We start from the raw sequence: 8452 nt of genomic DNA on the forward strand, positions 1-8452 counted from the left end.
TTCAAAGTCATAAGCATGTGTAGGAATATTAAAAGATTCGAGAATATTACGTACCTTTGTTGTCATTGGAGATTTGTCTGCTGTCTTGGATACGAAGCATCTTCCTTTCACTTTGAATTCCTCTTCATCTGAGTCCTCCTCCATCTTCACATACATTGCTCCATGTGTTGGATTCCTCATTTCTTCATCGTCTGATCCGGATGACCGGATTTGATAAGTTCCATCCTCCTCCTGTTCATCCCTTGCGACCAGTGATAAATTCTTAGCTTTCGCACGAACCTCCTCAAGCCTCTCTGCATAATAAGCCTCATCTTTTACTTTATTCTTTCTCTCATCCTTCTTCCGAAGCATACAATCATTCGCAAGATGACTGGCTCCATTGCAATAATGAGAATCAATACCAGCATCACCTTTTAGCTTATTCTCACTCTTTCCTTCAAACATTTTCGAATCTTTCTTCTCAACCTTCTTTTTCTCCTCAACAACAGTTTTACTCACAGCACTTCCTTTTGCCTCAGCAAGCTTAGCCTTCGAATTGACCGGCTTTTTGAAAAACTTCTTAACACGATTATTTGAGTAAAATGCTATTGCCTCATCATCCGAATTCATGATGCATCCCTCTTCTTCCTCTGAATCACCATTTTCAGCTTCTTTCTCAGATATCTTTGACACAAGTGCCAATGGACCTCCCAAATTCAGCTTCGATTCCTCAGCAATTTCATTTACCTCAATTTTGTGTGTCTTCAACTGATTGTACAAATCATTGAGAGTTGATGTATCAAAACTTTGCTGATTCTTCACCATCATACTCACGCTTCTCCATTCTTTTCGAAGACCCATCACAAAGATAAGATTGAATTGCATTGAAGTCCTGGTAATTCCATAGCGATTGCAATGATAGATTAACTCGTTCAGACAATCATAGTAAACTTCAATTGTTTCTCCTTCTTTTTGCTTGAAATCTTTTAGCTCGACCAAACACTGTTTGACTGAATTGATTTTCGTCTTCTCACTTCCCTGAAACTTATCTTTCAGATTGTTCCAGACTTCCTTAGCAGTTGTACAACTCCTTACGTAATTGTACACAACTAGAGGTAAAGCACCTCGCAGTTCCCTCATACACCTCTTCTCCAGTTTCTTCAGACGATCAGTTTGATTATCAACACCAGAACTTGTAGAAGATGATCCAATTGCTTGAACATTCACTGGAACATTCACATTTCCAGTGATACATGACCATAATTCTTCATCAATACCATTCAGATAATCCTGCATACGATCAGCCCACTAATCATAATATTCAGGGATTAGCATTGGAATTTTGGTTGATGATCCTAACAAATAAGAAAACGAGGTCATCGAATTGAGATTGAAGCTCGCCATTGTTGTACGGAAGATGATTTTGAAAATTTTGAAGAATATTTGGAAATTTGAAAACAAACTGGTTGAATCAAATCGAAATTACAAGAAGAACACTCGATTCAACAATTAAAATGCAGAATCAAATCACAAACTAAAATCTAGACAAATTTTTCACTATCAAAAAGTGCGGAAACTTTTGAACCAAAAATTTGATTCAAAAACTTTTTGAATAGATGAAAATCAGATCATAGATGTGATTCCTACTCTGATACCAATTGATGAATCATAGAATCGAGTATAAAATGAATCAGAGTATAAAATCAAGTAAGAATGCGAAATTGAACACCGGATGTAAATATGATCTTGTTTCAGCTCTATTACGCTTTCGAATGTTTACAGAGTACAAAGACAGGTCTGTAAAAACTCTTATCTAACTCTAGTAAATATCCCTATTTATAGGGAACAGAAAGCGCACAAAAAATATACTAAGGCATAGACACATAAGCTTCGAATAAAAGCGCCTTAGTAAAATAGATTACAAAACATTCGAAGAGTGCAAAATACATTTCGACTAATTACAACATTTTGACCCATACACCAATACCAAAAAGCACAAGTATAATTACTATTCTTTCTTTAAGGGTATCTACTTTTGTTGATAAGTTAAACTGGCTGAAGACTTGTTTACCCTGAAAACCTAATATGGCGATACTACCCTTATATGATCACTTAATACATACGAGTTGTATATAACCGAGATCGAACAGACAGTTGAATGTGTGAATCTGCCCTAAGCCCACAACAAAACAAGGAACAGGAAATGAGGCGGAAGTCACACATTCCACTGTCTATCGGATTTCAATTTTATCTAACCTTATTGTATATACTGAGTATCATATAGTTAATATCTCTTGGGAAAGTTTAGGAAAAGTATATTACTACGTAAATATATCGTTATTTTCTCCTTGTGATTTTATGACCATACTGATTGATATGACGTGAATCGGACGCCGATATCGTTTATGACGATTGTCACCCGCAGACCTGCCGCTCCAACTGTAGCTAACAGTAGAGGTGAGGGATTGTCAGTCCCACATAGATCTATACACAAACTCATGCTCTCCCTCCAGGAGACTCTGGTTCATAAAGGTGGACTTCCACTGGTACTTAAGTAAGTACCGAAGACTCGTCTCACAAACTAGATTAACGACTTTACAAGTAATAATGCAAAAACCTTTTGATAAATAATTGGTAAGTTTGTAAAAAGATCCCTTTGTTCCATAAACTATATTTATCATAGTTTATAAGTTTATTTCCATGTTTTAACCTTGACTTTGTAAAATAGTTCATATGATCCATAAACTATACCTATTATAGTTTATACGTTTATTTCCATGTTTTAACAAGTTTCACGTTTAAATACACATTGATGGTAAGAAAAACATAATAAGTAAATTATATTTTAAAACACAAAATTTCTTGTGTTTTACTTGTATTCTCCCCCTAAAAACATTGAAAAAGCTTGGAAAAATATGGGAGTATGAACTCACCTTATGTTGGGGATTCGATTGAAGATTTGGTATAGGACGTTAGCTCCACAAGTGAAGTCTCGCTAACAAAACGAGTCCTAAACACGATTCATATAATATATATGTATACTTATTAATGAATATAATCATAAGAATGATAGGGAATTGAACTAATTTGCAATTTTAACTTACAAATAAGGGTGTTAGAAACAAAATTTGAAGGTTGTAAGCTATTCCCGACCAGCTGGGGGTTCACGGCCCAAGAACACTTGATGTTCTTGAGTTGACGGCCCAATGTTCTTGATGAATGAGGATGAATCAAGGTTGAAATCAAGAGAGCTCCGTAAGAACTACAAGAAGGAAGGTGCTTCTTATGATCTTGAGGAGAGAGAAGGGTTTTTGGCTGATGATACTTGCGAGAGAATGCTTGAGTTCACGGTCAGAAGTGAAGAAGTGAGGTAAAATCAGTAAACACTTATATATAGGGGGAAGTTCACGGCCGCAAACTGAGGGTTCACGGTACGAAGTCCGTTCACGGCCCGAAGGCTCGTTCACGGCCCAATCAAGGTTTGCGGTCCTCGGTTCCAAAGGCTATCCCTCCAAAACACACAATACCTAAGAATGCTAGATTCATACACTCCTCACGACTTTAATCTATCTTAATAGAAAGGTTTAAAGAAATAGGTTTGACCTATTATAGATATGTTTGACTTTTACAAGATAGAAATTACGGGTTGTCACATCATCCCCCCGTTAAAGGGAATTTTGTCCCGAAATTCGAATTCTGAGTGGCTACTAGGAATTAGGAAAGAAGTGAGTACTTCGATTTCCTCTGAACTTCTCTTTCTTAAGTGAATTTCTGATCCTTGCTGGTATTCCAGCGGATCTTCACTTTTGTGTCTGTTGTTTTGATCGTTAGAAAGTAGGTGGGTTTGATTTACTTAACTACGTTTATCCAATTGGTAAGATGTCCACTCGTAGTTCTGGGCAGCTTTTGTCCTAAAGTTCATAGTAGGATTTATACCTGATCCATCTAGCATTACCTCGTGTATACAATTTGTATATAATTAAGATTAATAAGATGGTCGGATGTGTGACTCTGACCCAGGTCCACAACCAGACAAGGAACAGGAGATAGGGCGGAAACACACATCCTAGGTCTATAGAATCTTAAGTATATACCACTCTTGCGTATACACTTAATAGTGATAGGTTAACCGTATTTGTCCTTAGCCTCTATGCTTGAACTTGACTTGCTGCATATGTGGTATTTTCAAAAAGGTCTGCTGGGAATACTTCGGGAAGTCATGGACTTTCAGAATACCCTTGGTGTTTTTCACTTTAAGTTTCTTGTCTACAGAATAAGCTAGGAAGACGTGGTACTCCTCGCATGGGTACTTCTGAGGTCTTGAAGCGAGAGACGATTATGAGGTTCATATCTAGTTTATTTTTATGAGTGACGGAAGTTTCGTTAGTCGGTCGTTTAAGGCGAAGGGTCATTACGTGGCATAGGAAATTGGTATGGTGAGGACCAAACCGATCCATTTCTAAGAACGACATCAGAACTTCTTATCGTAACGATTGCTAAGTCGATTAGGAAAAAGTGTTTGTTTTATCCTTGTTTTATCCCTACTGGGTCCCTCTATAATCGCTTGGTGTATACAAGTCATGTATAATTAAGATTGGAAAGACAGTCGACTGAGTGACCCTGCCCTAAATCCACAACCAAACAAGGAACAGGAAATAAGGCGGAATCACTCACTCTAAGCCTACAAATCTTAATTATAAATGACTCTAATGTATATACTAAGCCATCATAGCTTACCTGTTAGGGTTCTTAGTTTTATATGATTGCTATGATTTTTTCGAACGAGAGAGTAATTATAATTATGATTAATTATTGAGGTTTGGAATCGTACCAAAATCTTAGCAGGGTTCTTTGATGCTTCCTCCTGTTCTGGGGTTAAACCCCTCCTGCTCCCCCGTTATTTTTCTCTGTTGGACAGTCCCTCTTGAAATTTCCTATTTCACTACATAGATGGCATATTGGACTGATCCCAACATTGGTGGTTGAAGTGATGAACTCGACCGGAGTCCTACACATATGGGCGGTATGCCTTTTCATGTTGCATCTATTGCAATACAGTTCTCGGCAGACTCCATAATGATGGTAGTTGCATTTGCTGCAGTGTGGGAGGTTTCCTAAGTACGGTGTTGTCGGTGTTGGGACAGCAGGGCTGATGGGGATATTGACTACCCCAGTTTGTTGCCCTTCGGTAGGTCCTTGAGTTGAACTACTCACTTTCTCGTTCTCGAACTTTTGTTTCAGGATATTAGGTGTGAGGTTTGGAGTGTCTTTACAAACAGGCACTCGTTGTTGTACTTGGTTATCACCGTGATTGGGATTGCCGATAACATTTCCACTAACATTTGCATTGTTAGCATTAAGGTGCGCCATGACGGCTGCTACGGCGGCTATGACCGCAGCTTGAAAGGTAGCCGAATCTATTTGTAGGATTGGTGTTTTGTCGGTGGGTTGGTTACGTTTCTTTGGAGCCATGATTCTTTTACATGATGAGAAAACGAGCTCGTGAGCAAAGATGGGTGTTTCTAGTTATATTCTATTTATTTATTTACATATACATATAAATTTTTCGTTTTGTTATATTGTTCTCAATGTTTCGACCTACATCCCTATGATGCAGTCCTGGTAAAGAGCAGAAGTAATTTTTTAGAATGGTTATAAACCGAGTGTCGTCCGAACTAAGTTATCTTAGATTGGTGGATATCATGGTCCAACTTTAAAAAAAGGTTTGAAAACAATTCATAACAGAGTCTATATAAAACAAACTCATGAATTTTTATAAATAATCACTCTCAATTGAGATTTCGTGATCCGATTTACTGTTATTAGTTGTGACGGAAAAAGGCGATAAGCTTAATACCTAACGTGAGTAGTATAATCACTAACTCGGTAGGTTGTATCAATTTATTAGTTATTAGTGGGACGCAAAAGGTACTCAAACACTTCGCATGTTTCATGCGTGGCTTCCCTCTGTTCTCTGTTCTACTCCTGGCAGTAAAGATTTGTTCTCTCCTGGTATCGATATGCGGACCATCTCTTTCGTAGGTATATTGAATTCCCGTGCCGCCAGACTTTAGGTTTTGGCACTGATACCTCATTACTTCATAATGGAGAGTTTGAATCCCGGAAGTTCATGTGAACTTCTCATCAGTGCCCTTAATAAGGTAAAGGCACTTGATGATTTCTATAGTTTCTTTACTCCTCATCTGTTTCTTTCTCGGAATCCTCCTAATGAAACTGTATTGGATCTTCGTTGACTCTTATATTGATTGTGGGAGTGGTTACATCTATCTAAGTGGTTTATACGAGAATGGGAATGTCTAAAGAATCTATGAGATTAATAAAATATCTTTATTAAAATAAACTTTTACGAGGATGATCCTTACCAGGCCTTTCTATAATTACTTAGTGTATACAGATTATATATAATCCAGATCAAATAGACCTTCAAATAAGTGATCCTACTCTAAAACCACATCCAAACAAGGAAAAGGAAGTAGAGCGAAAATCACCAATTCTAAGTCTATAAAATCTCAATTATATGTAACCTTATGTATACACTCAGTAATTCTAACTTTACAAGTAAAGGTCTTTTAGTTTTCACATAAGTTAGTTATTGTACTTAAATACACCTATAGTATTTTAACTTTATGTTTTGTTCTAACATTTCTTTGTATATAGGGTTGGTAAGTTTTAGACTTGCTGCAACACCACTATCACTCCCAAACACATGTTGGTCGTATCTCAAATAAATATAGTTGATCAGGCTATATTTATTCCAGATATGATTACATAACTGTCCAGGTTTGACTGTATTGTCCAACATCCAAATACTTTTGTTTTGTTCTTCTTGCGATATTTGTTCTAGTGTATATATATATATATATATATATATATATATATATATATACATACTTTTATAAAATATTGTTATATTTTAAAGTATAATTCTTAGTCAGAGTGTTTTAGTCCCATTGTATTTATAGTTGTATATCTTTTATAGGTTGATATACTTAGTTCACTATAAACAATGCTCAGATACTAATCTGTCACACCCCCAAACCGGAACGGCGGAAACGTTCGGGGGTGGATGACTTCATGTTAACTATCACAACACATGCATCATAGTAATCAAAGTAACAACAACCATCGTATTGATAATATAATATTTACATTGTGTTCAAAACATTAATTGAAATACATTAAAAGTACAACAAAAGTTAAGACGTAAAGCTCCGTCTTCGCAACACCTGAGAGGATACCTATCTACTAACGATCCTGAGAATACAAGTGGTTTGAAAAAGTTTCAACATTAAAGTTGGTGACTTCATAAGTATTTTTGTTATAAAAAGTATACTCTTTGTTCTTTGGAAAAGTTCGTCTGTTCCTCCAGAAAACCCTATATTTTCTTTAGTAGAATGGTATCCACGATAGTTCCTTCGACAATCACTTAGTTTATACTAACGATATATATAACCTAATATCGAACGGACAGTTGAATGTGTGAATATGCCCTAAGCCCACAACCAAACAAGGAACAGGAAGTAAGGCGGAAGTCACACATTCCACTGCCTATCGGATATTATTTATATATAACTCGTATGTACAAACTAAGGAATTATAGAATTAACCATTTAAGGTCCTTTATGTTATACTAGTTTATAAATTAATGTTGAACCCTTTGTAAATATGTTCCTAGTTCCGCTTATTCTATTGTAAAACATGGTTTTCAGAAAGTTCTATCGAAAACTGTTTATCTTTAAAATAACAATGTTTACCATAGAAAATCCTATATTTTCTATAAAACCGATTTGTAGTCTTAATCGTTCCAATACCGAAAATCACAAGTATAATTACTATACTTTCTCTAAGGGTATCTACTTTTGTTGATAAGTTAAACTGGCTGAAGACTTGTTTACCCTGAAAACCTAATACGGCGATACTACCCTTCTATGATCACTTAATACATACGAGTTGTATATAACCGAGATCGAACAGACAGTTGAATGTGTGAATCTGCCCTAAGCCCACAACCAAACAAGGAACAGGAAATAAGGCGGAAGTCACACATTCCACTGTCTATCGGATTTCAATTTTATCTAACCTTATTGTATATACCGAGTATCATATAGTTAATATCCCTTGGGAAAGTTTAGGAAAAGTATATTACTACGTAAATATATCGTTGTTTTCTCCTTGTGAGTTTATGACCATACTGATTGATATGACGTGAATCGGACGCCGATATCGTTTATGACGTTTGTCACCCTCAGATCTGCCACTCCAACTGTAGCTAACAGTAGAGGTGAGGGATTGTCAGTCCCATATAGATCTATACATAAACTCATGCTCTCCCTCCAGGAGACTATGGTTCATAAAGGTGGACTTCCACTGGTACTTAAGTAAGTACCGAAGACTCGTCTCACAAACTAGATTAACGACTTTACAAGTAATAATGCAAAAACCTTTTGATAAA

Source organism: Lactuca virosa, chromosome 7 (genome assembly GCF_052849685.1).
Source record: "Lactuca virosa cultivar CGN04683 chromosome 7, Lactuca_virosa_CGN04683_v6, whole genome shotgun sequence".
In the NCBI taxonomy this organism is placed as follows: domain Eukaryota; kingdom Viridiplantae; phylum Streptophyta; class Magnoliopsida; order Asterales; family Asteraceae; genus Lactuca; species Lactuca virosa.